The following is a 14722-nucleotide window of genomic DNA, read 5'->3' on the forward strand; positions in this document are numbered from 1 at the left end:
ATAAAGAAGCGATCCGGGAGCTATGGCAAGCACAAGAAGCGCTGGAAAGAGAAATGGCCGTATCACAACGGGTTAAAGCATCCCAACTAGAGGAGGTAAATCTAGGAACTACGGAAGAGGCGAGACCGGTGCAGATTGCCAGGGAAATGACTACGGCGAACAAAACGGCGATGATTACACTTCTCAAAGAGTTTCGGGACGTGTTTGCCTGGTCTTATGAGGATATGAGAGGGCTCGATCCTCAGCTATATCTGCATCAGATACATTTGAGCAAAGACGCCAAACCGGTAGCACAGTGACGGTACCGGATGAATCCGAACTACGCCGCCAAAGTCAAGGAGGAAATCGACAAGTTACTGAGGGTTGGCTTTATCCGTCCCGTAAAGAAATCTACATGGCTGAGCCCGATAGTAGTTGTACCAAATAAAAACGGCAAAATTAGAGTATGTGTCGACTACAGGAAGCTTAATGCGGCAACGGTAACTGATGCATTTCCACTTCCATTTACGGATGGAGTTTTGAACACAGTCGCCGGCCATGAGGTATACAGTTTCTTAGACAGATTCAACGGATACAACCAGATCCGGATGCACCCCGATGACCAGGAGAAAACCGCTTTCGTCACTGAAAGGGGAGTGTTTGTTGCCGTAGTGATGATGTTCGGACTAAAAACGGCGTCGGCAACGTTCTAGAGGATCATCATGGAAATATTCGGAGAATTCATACTGGCGTTCATGCAGGTGTTCCTCGACGACTTCGCCGTTTACAGCCAGGAAGGAGACCACCTTCAGCACCTCCGACTGTGTCTAGAAAAGTGTAGGGCTTACCGGCTAAGCCTAAATCCAGCGAAGTGTGTTTTCGGCGTGTCCAGCGGAACGCTACTAGGGCAAATTGTGAGCAAGGAGGGCATCGTCATGGATTCAGACATAGTAAAAGCAATCCTGGAGGCACCGGCACCAAAAACGGCAAAGATATTGAGCCATTTCTTAGGCCAAATCCGTTGGCATAGCCGAATGCTCCGGTATTTGGCGGACCTAGCTACACCACTGCATGTTGCGGTACACCGTGGACCGACACCGAAGACAAGGCGTACCGGGCACTCAAAGTTCTATTGTCGCAAGCGCCGGTAGTGCAACCCCCGGATTGGGCGAAGGAATTTCATGTGTTCGTGGATGCGTCCGACATTGCAATCGGGAGTGCGCTAATGCAACTTACGGAGCCAAGATGGTACCGGCCCGTATATTACGCAAGGCAGAAGTTATCCCAAGCCGAACGAAATTATTCCACCACGGAAAGGGAAGCTTTAGGCATGATCTACAACGTAACAAAATTCAGGCATTATTTATTGGGAAGAAAGTTTTCCTTCCATGTAGATCATTTGGCACTCCTCTACCTAGTATCCAAAGCGTCACTTACCGGTACAAGTTGGCCCGGTGGACTTTGCTATTACAGGAATTCGAATTCGAGATATTCCACCGACCCGACATACAGCATGCGGTAGTAGATTATTTAAGCCGGTTAGATTCCGGCGAAACCAGCGACGGAGTACCGGACGAGTTTCCAGATGCTGAGCTATTTCGAGTCACCACGGAAACGGCAACAGATGAAACGGTGGCATCAGAAGAAAGTGGCTAACAAATATGCACCAATTTCTGAGCACCGGATTGCCTCCGGAGGAGATGAACCGGGACGAGAGGAAACACCTGGCGGTACAAAGCCGGCACTTCTGTTTATTACGGGACATGTTATACCACAAAGGTGCGGACGGTATATGGCGACGAGCGGTGCGCAGCGACGAGAAAGAGGTAATACTACGGGAAGCACACTGCGGAGTCGCGAGAGGCCATTATGCCGGGGATGCTACGGCAAGGAAGATATGGCAAAGTGGCCTATGGTGGCCGACTACATTGAAAGACGCAGTCCAGTACGCAAAAGAGTGTGATCTATGCCAACGAATGGGCCAGCCAACGGAACAAGCTAGGATGCCGCACCAGCCAGTACTACCGCTAGAACCATTTCAGAAATGGGGACTGGATTTTGTCGGACCATTTAAACCACCGGCAATGAGAATTGGCAACCGGTATGTGATCGTCGCGACGGGCTATTGCACTAAATGGGTGGAAGCCAAAGCCCTACAAGACAACACCGCGGCGTTGACGGCAAAATTCTTATACGAATACATTTGGTGCCGGTACGGATGCCCCATAGAGCTGATAAGTGACCAAGGAGGGCACTTTCTTGGACAGGTAGTGGAGAGCTTGACGTCATTCTATGCGGTAGTACATAAACGGAGCACCCAGTACTACCCACAAGCCAACGGATTAGCTGAGTCAACAAACAAAACGCTACAAAATATCCTGCACAAGATCGTCAATGAGAATCAGACGGATTGGGACACGAAGCTGCACAGTGCACTTGGGGCTTACCGGACAGCATACAAAACGAGAATCCGAACAATGTCGTTCCGGTTAGCATCCGGATTAGAGGCAGTCATGTCGGTCGAGTTCCAGGTACCGAGCTTACGGATCCAGATTCGGGAACGACTTAATGAAAAGGAATCGGAGGCAATTCGGTTAAAGGCTCTGTGTGAACTAGAAGAACACCGACTGGCGAGCATCATGCACCTGGAATTGGAACAACGGCGACGGAAAGCGTTTGTAGATCGGCACCGGAAGGGAAACGAAAAGATGTTCGAAGTCGGCAAGCCGGTACTAGTGTTCCAGACCCGGATGGGTAAAATGCCAGGTAAACTACGGTTTAGATGGACCGGACCGTACTGGATCACACACAGGTTCAATGGGTCTTACCAGTTAGGGACACTTGCCAGTGAAGTGCTAGGTAAATGGGTCAACGGATTTAGACTAAAGCCATACAAAGGACCTATGCCCAAGAACCCATTTGAACGAAGGACAGACACCGAATCGGACGCAGGCAGGCCAACCAAGACGGAAACCTGTGAGGAAAACGGCTACCACCAAGCCGGTAAGGAGGAGCACGAGCTGGCAACCGGGGAGAGCAAAACGACGGCAAACCGTCAAGAGGCCGGCAAGATGCGCGTTTCGGGTAAGGGTCCGGTAGGACCAGAGGTGAAGTAACCTAATAATCACATATTTAAAAAAATAAAAATAAAAATAAATCGAATGGAATCAAAGAAATCATGAAAAGGAGTGGTGGGAACGGCCATGCAAACGAGGAGTAAAGAGGCACTTCGAAAAGGTACGAGGAGGCTATGAATGGGGCATTAAAACACCGCCACATGGCACGTAATGCTATTATAATACACAACCTGCACACAAGTAGGCTCGAAAAAAGCGCCAAGATGCAGAGAGAAAAACCCCCACGCATCGAGACCTTCTTCTTTCGCGAACCAAGGAGAATAGAAGCAGACAGACGCATGAAGATCAATCGAAGAGAGCTCGCGCACAGAGAACCCCCTCACTCAGAATTTTCTCTCTCACACTCTCACCATCGTCAAACCTCCCCAACGCTCTCCGACCTCGACACAGAGATGGACTACCAAACACTGTCTGAAGCCGCCAAGAAATGGCTACGGCAACACGGACTGGAGGGTTTCTTGACGATCATGGAGGCGGCGCCACACAAGGAGGCCGAAACGATTATCAAAGAAATCGACACAGAGTTGATCACGGAGGAGGCGATCCATGCGTTAACAGGCCTTTCGGAGGGGGGCATCTACACGATCGACAATCCTACCTCCGAGCAGCTCATCAAATATTTCGGTGAGTATTCTCTCACTAGCAAGGGCTACAGGACACAGGGCGGCGAAGATATGTTATTCCGCGAAATTGCCCGTGTACTCCATGAGTTCGACCACGTATACCCTCGACCCCCCGTTATGCCTCAGAACCGAGCAGGCTTGATCATCGCAACGTACGAAGGGGTCAAGGTGGATTGGCCGGTGTTGATCGCCGACGGATTGTGCGCGGCCATTGATATCGTAAGAGGTAAGGAAGGCAAAGAAGGCCGAAAAATATGGCATGTGGTGACGCAATGGCTCACCCTATTGGTGCCACCTGTTGAGCCCGTCCAGACCAAGAAACGGGGAAGAGTACCCGACAGCATCCCGAGAGTTGCTTCAAAATGGCAACAGTTGTTGGCCTCCAAGGCCACTAATGGGAAGACGGCCGACGTAGAGAAGGCGGCAAAGGAGCGCGCCAGCCGGAAGCGGCCGACGGACACGCACGAGGAGACACCGGCACGGCCACTGAAGAGCCCACTCCACCAACCAGTGCAGCGAGAAACGGACACCTTGGCGGCAAGAATGAATGTCGAGACTCAAGAGAAGGAAACGGAGGAGGAGCCTAGGGAGCACCTCCAGCAGCGGCCGGTGAAAAGGACCGCAGTATCAACCGGGAAGCGTTCAGACCCACAGAAGGATGGAACGCCTGCAACCCACACTGAGACTCCCACGCCAAGGGAGGCACCGGAACCGGTTCGGATGGAACCGGTCACAGAAGTCCCTGCACAACAGGTAGCACCGGCAAGCCCCGTAACTCAAGAGCCGGTTATACAAATGCCAACCTCCTCAGCCGGCCAAGAACAAGCAGACAAGGAGCGGCTAGCCGAAACACAACCGGAACCTGAACGGCAGAGTGGTCAGTAGGTAGAGCCAGAATTGCTGCTCGACGCAGAATGGCGGGACCAACCACCGGCTAGTGAACTCATCAGCCAACCCGCCGTGCAGACGCAACAACAGGGCACCGGCAACCAATGGCTCCGGTGGATAGGAGAACAAATTGCCGGAGTAGTCGAATACATAGAGGCGGAAGAAAGAGCGCAAACAGAACGGTTGCTCGTCACAACCGATGAACTGGAGACGGCCCGTTCCAGAATCCGGTGCCTCGAACAAGACTTGGATCGGGTCACAGAAGACATGGCCAAAATGGCCTTAACAGCAACACAGATCCAATCACCGGTGACTCCGGTGGATGTACATAGGAATAAGACCCCGGAGACAGAAATTGTCCTGGAGAAAGATGCGGCGCAAGCCCAAGAGCTTGCTGACTTAAGAGACGAACTTGCCGCACAAGAAGCATTACGGAGCCGCGAACACGACTTGAAGAAGGCGGCCGAAGAAGAATTAAAGAAGACTACTGAGAACCTCCGCCGGGTAGAGGAAAACCTGCGTAAAGGACATCAAGCTTACGACCGGCTAAAGGAGGAAAAAGAGAAATTGTTGCAGGAGAAAGACAAGCTGTGACGGATGGCGGAGACGGAAATAGAAAGGTTGAAGGAAGAACTCTGTCAACAGAAGGACCGAGAGGAGCGCACACGTCCGCAGATCAACCAGAGGCTGAAGCAGAAGACCGATGATTTTGATCATCTGCACCGGGACTACAAGCAGCGGGAGACGGAGTATAAGCAACAGCAGGAAAGGTTGGTCGAGCTCCAACAAGAAGTTGATAGGGCCACAACGGCACTCACCGACGAACGAGCGGAGAATTCAAAGCTATTGGAGGAAGCGGCGATGGATCGAATGGAGCTCCACAAGAAGAACCATGAAGAAAAGGAAAGAGTGACAATGGTGTTACAGAGGTTGCAAACAACCTATCAAAGTCAATTGTCGCATTATAGGGAGCAGGAGGCGGACACAATCAGAATCATCAAGCAATTGAAAGAGGAGCGACAAGCCGCGGAGAACAAATCACGGATGGGAACCGAACGGATCCAGTGCATCCTCCGAGCATGGCTCACCAAGACCAAATGCTTGATTGACGAGAGCTCTGTGCAATGGTGGACGAAATGGGCGCAGAATATGGTGAAACTCCAATTGCTCAAGGCGGACATGGAAAACCGGCGGAAGGAGGGTGACGACTGTTATACGCTGACATCGGAGGACTTCACCGCCATAAGGGATGAGCTGGCCAAAGATTTCACAGCCCTAGCGAATGAACAATTGGTGCAGGTCCGGCAGCTCATAGCTCAACTGAACGACAATCGGTTGGAGGCTCAAATCCAGTTTGAGAGCTATGAGCAGTCCCGACTCCGGGAAGAAAAAGCAAGGAAGGCGGCAACGGTCAACCTTAGTGATGAGGAACCATCGCCGGTACAAGGACCAAACGGGGACCAGGCTGGGATCAGTCAACCAGCGACAACTCCGACAGAGGAGACAACGAAGGAAACGCCGGTGCCAGAGCAACAAACGGAGCAGCAGCCCCAAACAGAGAAGGCACAAACAGAGCAGCCACCGCAGCAGCCACAAACGGAACAGTAGCCACAGCAACAACAACAACAGATTCCTGACGAGCCATTGGAAATTCTAGAGCAAAGCATTCTGGACATTTTGGACGAAGAGTAGCAGGGCCGAATAATGGGGTCAACGTACAAGGTACTGTCCCACGGGCATGCCATGTGTTACCCAGCCGACAAGAAGGCTTAAGGATGTCCAGACCAGAGTGTGAAAGGAATAGTTTATTCGGGAACTGTTATAATTATTTTATTAATATGGACGGACGGACCAGAATCGGTATGCCGATCCGGATCCGGACCGATTCCGAATAGGTGCCGGTTGGCACTGTTTTGTACTTCGCACCGGAGACCTATATAAAGGCCCGGTTACAATGTAATTGACAGCGGATAATTAATAGAACTTATTGCCTTAATCTTTCAGTATTGATTACCGTTCTATACTCATTGTTATATCTTACGCGTGTTAATGATGTATTGCTAACCAACCGATTAAGGTCTAATTAAGCGTCGGGTCGTAAGTCATCATGCCGTAACACCCTTTGGTGAAGTGTCTTAAGTGGACACCCTATGTTAGGCTATTGTCCGGCCCCTAGGATTAACATGCCCAGGTGGCCTATCTGATTGCTTCACTAGCATCATTGGTGTAAAACAAAGTTGGCCCCTATCACCAACACTTTTTGGGATCTACATTGATGAGATCACTGATTTTATTCCTTGTAAGGGAGGCAACGGAGTAGTCATTGGGGGGTACGCAAGTTAGTCTCTTACTCTATGCAGAAGACATAGTTTTGCTCTCGGAGTCTGAACACGACCTACAAAAGCACCTTAATGCCCTAGATGACTTTTGCACACAACAAGGATTGGTAGTGAACTAGAGAAAATAAAGTCCTTATCTTTCATACATCGTCTCAAGTTAGAAGTAAATGTTACCTAATCCTCACTCATAAACTAGTTGACGTAATTGGATCATATGTATATTTGGGAGTTACTTTTAGTGCTCGCTCAGGTAATTTCTCGATGGCCCAAGCAGCCAAAGATAGGCTAACGAGAGGGTATGCATCCCTCCCACTTTTAGAGAGACAATGCCACCATACATACTTTCAAGAGCCACGGACTAAGGGATGGCTCTTCGACTCATTAGTGACCCCTTCCTTCATGTATGCATCAGTACTTTGGGCCCCAAGTCTACCATCTTTCATGTGGATACAATTAGACAGACCTTTGGTGACGATGTTATCACGTCAACTGTTGGGAATTCGGTCCCTCTGGATGGGATCCGGAAACCGGATCAAATGGATCCGAAAGGTATCCGGATGGATCCGGTATGAACCGGATCCATGGACATATCTGTAAATATGTTTCTGATGTGCTTGTCATGGCTATATTTGTAAATAGTCTTAAATTCATATAAGTATAAATATGACTTAGGGCAATCACTTCTATAAGTAGTGTTGTTGTAGTTGTTGTCATTATTATTGTTGTATAGACTAAGAGAGCTTGAGAGAGAGAGAGAGAACGTGAGATACAGAAAGCTTTTCTGTTGTAACCGCCGGTTGGCGAAGATATAGGGCTCGAGGTCGTTGCCTCTGATTCTCGCATTGTATCCTCTCCTTATAGTGATAGTTGGAGTCAGTGGGCTTCCGTGGTTTTTCCCTATTAGGGTTTTCCACATAAATATCTTGTGTCCTCTATGTTGTCTATGTAAGTGTTTTAATCTCCTTTTATGTTTTGTTCTTCCATTAAGTTTAAGATTCGGTTGTTGCCGAGCGTGATTTCGCACATCAACTCCGAAGCAAATCAACAATACCACATGACATTATTAGAGGAGATTTCACTTTGCCCCTGATGTTAGTAGAAACACTTTTCCAAGTTGTAGTTTTTAGTCATAGGATACATAGCCAACCACAAGATAGGATATCTCATCAAGCTTTTGAGGCATCCCGATCCCTATATGCGTCCGGAGATACTAGCTCTTGGTATAGCACTGTAGTGAGTTGGTTACTTGCAAATGGCATAGACATTAATAACCTACCTCCCCTTAAGTACAACCATGGGACTAATAAAACTTTAATCTCTCATGAGGACCGTAATAAGCAAATTTACACTCGATATAAATGGATCACCTTACGAGAGACACTCCCATCTAAAATGTTTTACTATAAGGAACACTTCATGGACTTCTCTAAGTTAGGTTTTATTACACAACCAAAATATCTAGATACATTCTTATTAAATGCACTAAGGGTTGTCATTGGACAACTTAGGATATCATCTCACCAACTTGAGATTGAGAATGGTCATACTAATAGAGTCCCTAGAGAGAAAAGGATATGTAGATTATAACACATAGAGATAGAGGATGAGTATCACTTGACAAGCAAGGGTCCAACTTACTCCGAGATAAGGGTGAAATACCAAGACATACTAGGACCCTCTCCCACCCTCTCCAAACTATTAGATACCCCAAACATAAAGAGACTAGGTAGGTATATCTTAGAGCTAAAACAACATAGAGAGAATAAGCTACAAAATGTTAACCATAACCATTCTAATATTCACCAACATGTAACTAATGAAACTTTTCATGAACAAGGGGAGATTATGAATGTGGACACACCTACACCACTCGGCCTCTCCCTTGTTGAAGCAAAAAAGCAAAGAACAACCAAACGCTCTCGGATGTCGGGCTTCAAAGCAACTCGACGTGGAGTAGAAACGATTAAGAAGTTAAGGGAACATGATTGTGCCACCTAGAAGCTATGGACCAGACGGCGAGATCGGATACCAACTCTGAGACTCCGAGAACAGACAAATCGTCCAAAGTTCAGACGTTGTGTTCAATGAGTCGACTATGCATAAGACGGCCGAAAGGTCTATTGAAGTTTGAAGGGTAACTTTCTCGGAAGTGTCGACCCTTCATGATGGCCCCACCCATAACACAAGGTCGGCTTCACGGGTAGCCGAAAACTCTAGCACCATGTCGTGAATATTTCCGGCTATGGTGAGAAAACCGGGAGGGACAAATAAAATGGGGATGTGCAACATTGCACATGCACTTGTAAATTTGCATAATAAGAATAAGTAAACAAATGTAATGGGAAGGGTAATAATCTAAGGTGATAAAGGTGCACCACGAAGTTCGTAGAGGCATAAATGTGATGTGCACTTTGTAGAGTAGAATGAGTAGTGGGCATTGAGAGTGAATGTGATAGGAGGGAGAGAGAGAGTTAAGGCCCACCGATTTAAGATCAAGGGAGATATTCCCCATTAAATGAAAGGGGATTTGACTCCCTCTTGTAATGTGCTCACCCCTTACTACTATAAAAGGGAGTGAGGAATCACTTGTGAAGGGGTTGCCTATTTTGAGTGAGAGAGGTATACCACTTAGGTCGAGGGTTCCTTTTGGGGTTTTAGGGTTTCGTCTAGGGTTTTACTATTCTTCTTCTTCTTCATACCATTTCGGGTTTAGGGTTTCGCTTAGGGTTGCTTCTTCATCATCTTCTTTACTTTACTTATCCGGTTAGGGTTTTCTTGTAATCGTTTTGGTGCGGCCTATGCGGTCTTGGTTGTAATCGTTCATGGAATCTTAATATAACTTGTTGTATATCTTGCCTCCATCTATTCTATTCTATTCTATGTTTATGTGTTATTCTTCCTCTTCTCCTCTTGAGCTAAGCTTCCATTTTGTGTCTTATTCCTTCTCCTTTGCTCCCGAGTCCAAGACCCCCGTGGTCCCGCCTCGGATCCTACACGTACTCGCGGAATACCGTGATACCGAATCAGCTAATTCAACAAAACCAAAGCATCCAAATCATCCGACCTAGACACCCGATCAGGCTAGCCCAGTCATACCAAGAAGATCCGAAAGACTGTCGCAACCTCCGGAGAGGTACTCCCCTGGAATCTTGTTTATAGACACCGGTGAACCCACGTCATATGAAGAAGCATCGGCATGCCCCGCTTCGGCCACCTGACACTTGGCGATGGAGTCAGAGATTAACTCCATCCGGCACAATAAAACATGGGACTTAGTAGAACTACCAAAAAACCGACGTGCTCTTCCGTGCAAATGGGTATATCGACTCAAAGAGACGTCGGATTCACCATGTCCCAAGTATAAGGCCAGATTCGTCGCGAAGGGTTTCCAACAACAATATGGCGTCGACTTCGATGAGATTTTTTCACAAATGGTGAAAATGACCACCCTTCGGTTCCTACTCGGCGTAGTGGCAACCAAGGACTTAGAGCTTATTCAGTTAGATGTGAAGATAGTCTTCCTCCATGGTGATCTAGAGGAGGAAATTTACATGGAGCAGCCAGCCAAGAGCATCTAGTCTATTGACTCAAGAAGAGTCTTTACGGCCTAAAGCAGGCAACCCGGTAGTGGTATAAGAAGTTCTTCATCCAATCAGTCGGCCTCTCCAAGTGCAATGAGGATCACTGCCTCTTCATGAAAACAGCTCAAGATGGGTTTCCCATCCTCATCATCTTATACGTGGACGACATGCTACTCTCCGGTTGGCATGCTGGAGAGCTTGTCGATCTTATTCAGCAACTACGGTTGAAGTTCGCAATGAAGGATCTAGGTCCTGCTCGACACATTCTCGGAATGAAGATCAATTGGCTCCAAGACAAATTTTTTTGTCTCAAGCCGACTACATCAAACATGTCTTAGAGCACTTCAACATGCACTCGGCCAAATCTACTTCGACCCCGCTCCCCATTAATCTTTAGTTGTCTCAGCGAGACTTCCCTACATCGGATCTAAAGGGGGAAGATATGAAGACGATACCATATGCACCGGCAGTCGGCTCCCTGATGTACACGATGGTCGCGACACGGCCTAACATTCCTCACGTCGTAGGAGTCGTCAGAAGATTCATGCACAACCCATGCCGATTGCATTGGAATGTAGTCATGCATGTATTCAAATACCTGATGGGCAAACAAGACCTTGGCATCCTCTTTAGTCCGAACAAGAACTCAAGCGTAGTTGGTTACACCGACTCAAACTTTGCCGGTTGTGTGGACAGTCGAAATTCAACAACCAGATACTACTTCAAATTTGGCAATGGAGCAATTTCGTGGAAGTCAAAACTTCAAGATTGCACGGCCACTTCAACGACTGAAGTTAAATACGTAGTCACATCCGATGCGGCAAAAGACACTCTATGGCTCGGTCAGCTAGCATGTACGTTTCGACAAGCCGACCCCAATTCGGCTCTAGTTGTCTACAACGACAGTTAGGGAGTTGTTGCTCTGTCGAAGAATCTGGTTCATCACAATGCCTCCAAGCATATCGACGTTCGGTATCACTTTGTTCAGGACTGTGTAACTTCAGGGAAGCTTGGCCTCGAGAAGATCTCCACGACCGACAACATAGCAGACAAGATGACCAAGTGCCTCGTACTTGATCGATTTCAGTCACTTTGGTGCCTAATGGGCTTAAGGAGTAATCAATCTAATCGAGTAGGACGTGTCTCTTTATATAACCCGTATCTTCTGTTTTATATTACAGGTCTCTCCTTAGTGTATACGACCATTACGGGGGAGTGTCGAATGCAGGTGTCTAATGGTTGTATTCACACTGTCCCTTGGACAAACTAGGTTTAGGACAATTCTATAAATATGTCAAAGGGCAGTTGCCCTAGCTCAATTAGTATATAACTGACTTTGTAACCTAGCTCATAAGGTTGTTGCCTCCATTTGTTATAACACAGTTACATCTTGTGTGCCATTCTTTGTCTCTTCTTCTCTTTCACTATGTCTCTTTGATCTTGCTCTACCTTGCTAACTCAGTGATCTTCTAAGCATAGATGTTGTTCTTGTTTCTGCACTGACGGTCTCAGACTCCAACAATATCCACTCAATTCCTATTAATGCCAAAGCTCAAGTTGTGTTGGAATTAGTCAACCCAATAACTCTTTGGATGCTTGCGAACAATGGTGTACATTGGTCTTCTCCAATCAAATTGTGCATCCAATAATATTATTGCAAGAGATATGGAGTGAAGTTGTAGTCATTCTAAAGAGTCAATACGATGGCCTCATGGGTGGATCCGATGGAGTTGAAAGACAACAATTAGCCTTCATCCAACAATGGTCGTCCTCTCCCTTTCTTGAGTCAATGGGCCTCCACCTAAGATGGAACTATTGCATCCCTATTGAGATTTGTATATAACATTCTCATCTATAAAATTTTATAACTAATGGAAGGGGGGTTTTTTTGGAAAAAAAAAGAGGAGCTACAACATATCACTTGCATTCACATCGTATTTTAAAAACTTATCAATTAACCAAGGTCTTAATGGTAAAGGATTTAAAAAGTCCTCTATTTTGTCAAATCCAAGTTTTTGACAAATGCTTACATATGTGTGGGCTATTCCCTATTGTCCCAAGTGTCATCAAGAGGAACTTGAAGGGAGATAATATTCTTTATGAATGATATAAATTATCATATAAGTAGTCTTTGATGTGTATTCATTTATGCAACCGCACCAATGTTTTGATCGAGCCACTGATTACTAACATATTACAAAATTCGACAAAATACAAACCATGGACGTGGTTTATCCAAATGGATATTGCAAAAGGGATTGAAGATCTAGAAAATCGCCAAGCCTTATCCAAAGTGAAATAGAAAAATGTTTGCTTGATGGGATTGGTTGACAATCTTGCAAAGATGGCTAGAACTATTGGAGTAATGGAATTGTTGTGGGGCAAATATTCCAAGAGATCTACAATGACTTACAAGGTATTGATTTATTAGTTATGTATTGCGCAAGCAAATGGCTAAGAAAATCTATTTGGTAGGGTTGAAGCTCTTTTAACTTTGTTTGCAAGGTAATACTTAATTCGTTGTGAACTTTGGTAGTCATCTTCGATTTGGATAAGGGTTAGACTTTTTGATATTCCACAACACATGATACCACAAGCTAAGTGAAAGAACAAACAATTAATTATATTCTTTCACATGTCTATAGCTAAGAATGTAAATGAAAACATTCCTATGCCAAAGAAGTTCAAGTTCCAATTCATAATATGTTTGTGCAACCTTATATGCACGTCCCATTTTTTTTGCTTTGGCTTCATATAGAATTGTATATAATTTTGGCAAATCAAAGATGGAAATTTATGTCCGTGTGTTCATACAAGAAAGGAGATTTTTGATATATTGCATCACTATGTCCAACATAGCTAGCAGAATATGTTTTTGAGAGTGTCAGAAAATATACAACATTACATATCTCCTTATTTTTGTAAGCAAGAAACCCCTTCGTGATTTGGTCAGAGTTTGAAAAGCTTGAGTCCACTTCTCAATATGTTTGCATAAACATGAAGTATACTTTTAGAGTTTCAAATTTTGAATTTTGTCTTTAACTCTGTTTGAGGATGAATTCAACCTAATTTATGGTATTGAGCATATTTTTTATGTCTTTGTGTTGATAGCATAACAGATATTGCATAAATGTCTCGGACATATCCCTAAAGTAAGTGCATATTTTATTATGATAATAGGTACATTTCATAGTATACGCATAGTACATGTGTTGGATAATTTACGTTTTCCTGAAAGTCCCAAAAGAAGACAACAAAGCCTAACCCAGTATGCATGTGTGAACTACCTTATTGAGTCTTGGTAAAATTGTGGATCACATTATGCTAGATTTCAAAACCCTAAATAGCATCCTTGACTTTTCCGTTCTATGCTTGTGATTGATAATACATGCATTAGAAGCCAAAACACCAAGGGTTATACTTGCTAAAGAGGGTCGAGTTATGCCAAGGTGGAAAAGAGATCATAAATGCCAATGGCGTTTCTAGTGTTCCTCCAACTATTTTCTAGTTCTTTTTGGCACCCAAAACCAATGGGAGCAATAGGTAAAGGATTGTGCCAATTGAAGCGTGGACTTGATAGAGAAGGAATTTAGCTAGAAGTAGATGTCATAAAATAGCATTGCTTACAAAATATTACAATAGCTTGGTCTTAACACACACCACACACATTTTTGCGGATATGGATCATTTTGTGTGTTTCTTTGGCCTCACATTTAAAGCATCTCAAGATTTGACACTTACATCATCACTTTGACTCCTGGTATTCCTCAAAATCCTTGACTTTCTCTTTACATTATCCACGATACAAACCTATGTTATATCAAGGCAATTTAAAATGGCACAACTTCCAAGGTTGAACACAAGCCACTCAATGGAATACATCAATATATTTTGAGGGAACGAGGAGAGAGAGTTTTGGAGGGGAAAGTGGTAAGATGCTCAAAAAGAGGCATGGGATTGTACAAAGGTTTGAACTTATGTATGTTTGTTGGGAACCTATGGTTTGGACAACTGAAAAGTGAAATTAGGGACAAATAGGCATAACAAGGCCCCTAGAAACTTTAGTGATAGTGCACAAAATATGAATAGTTGCAACTTGCACGGTCATTGACAAATTGGTATCTAAATGCCTAGTGACAGTGCATAAAACATTGTCACAAATTGCTATAACTTTG

The sequence above is a fragment of the Azolla caroliniana genome, unplaced genomic scaffold (assembly GCF_043228905.1).
Source record: "Azolla caroliniana isolate FFs.n. ecotype wild unplaced genomic scaffold, voAzoCaro1.0.p SCAF_9, whole genome shotgun sequence".
Classification (NCBI taxonomy): domain Eukaryota; kingdom Viridiplantae; phylum Streptophyta; class Polypodiopsida; order Salviniales; family Salviniaceae; genus Azolla; species Azolla caroliniana.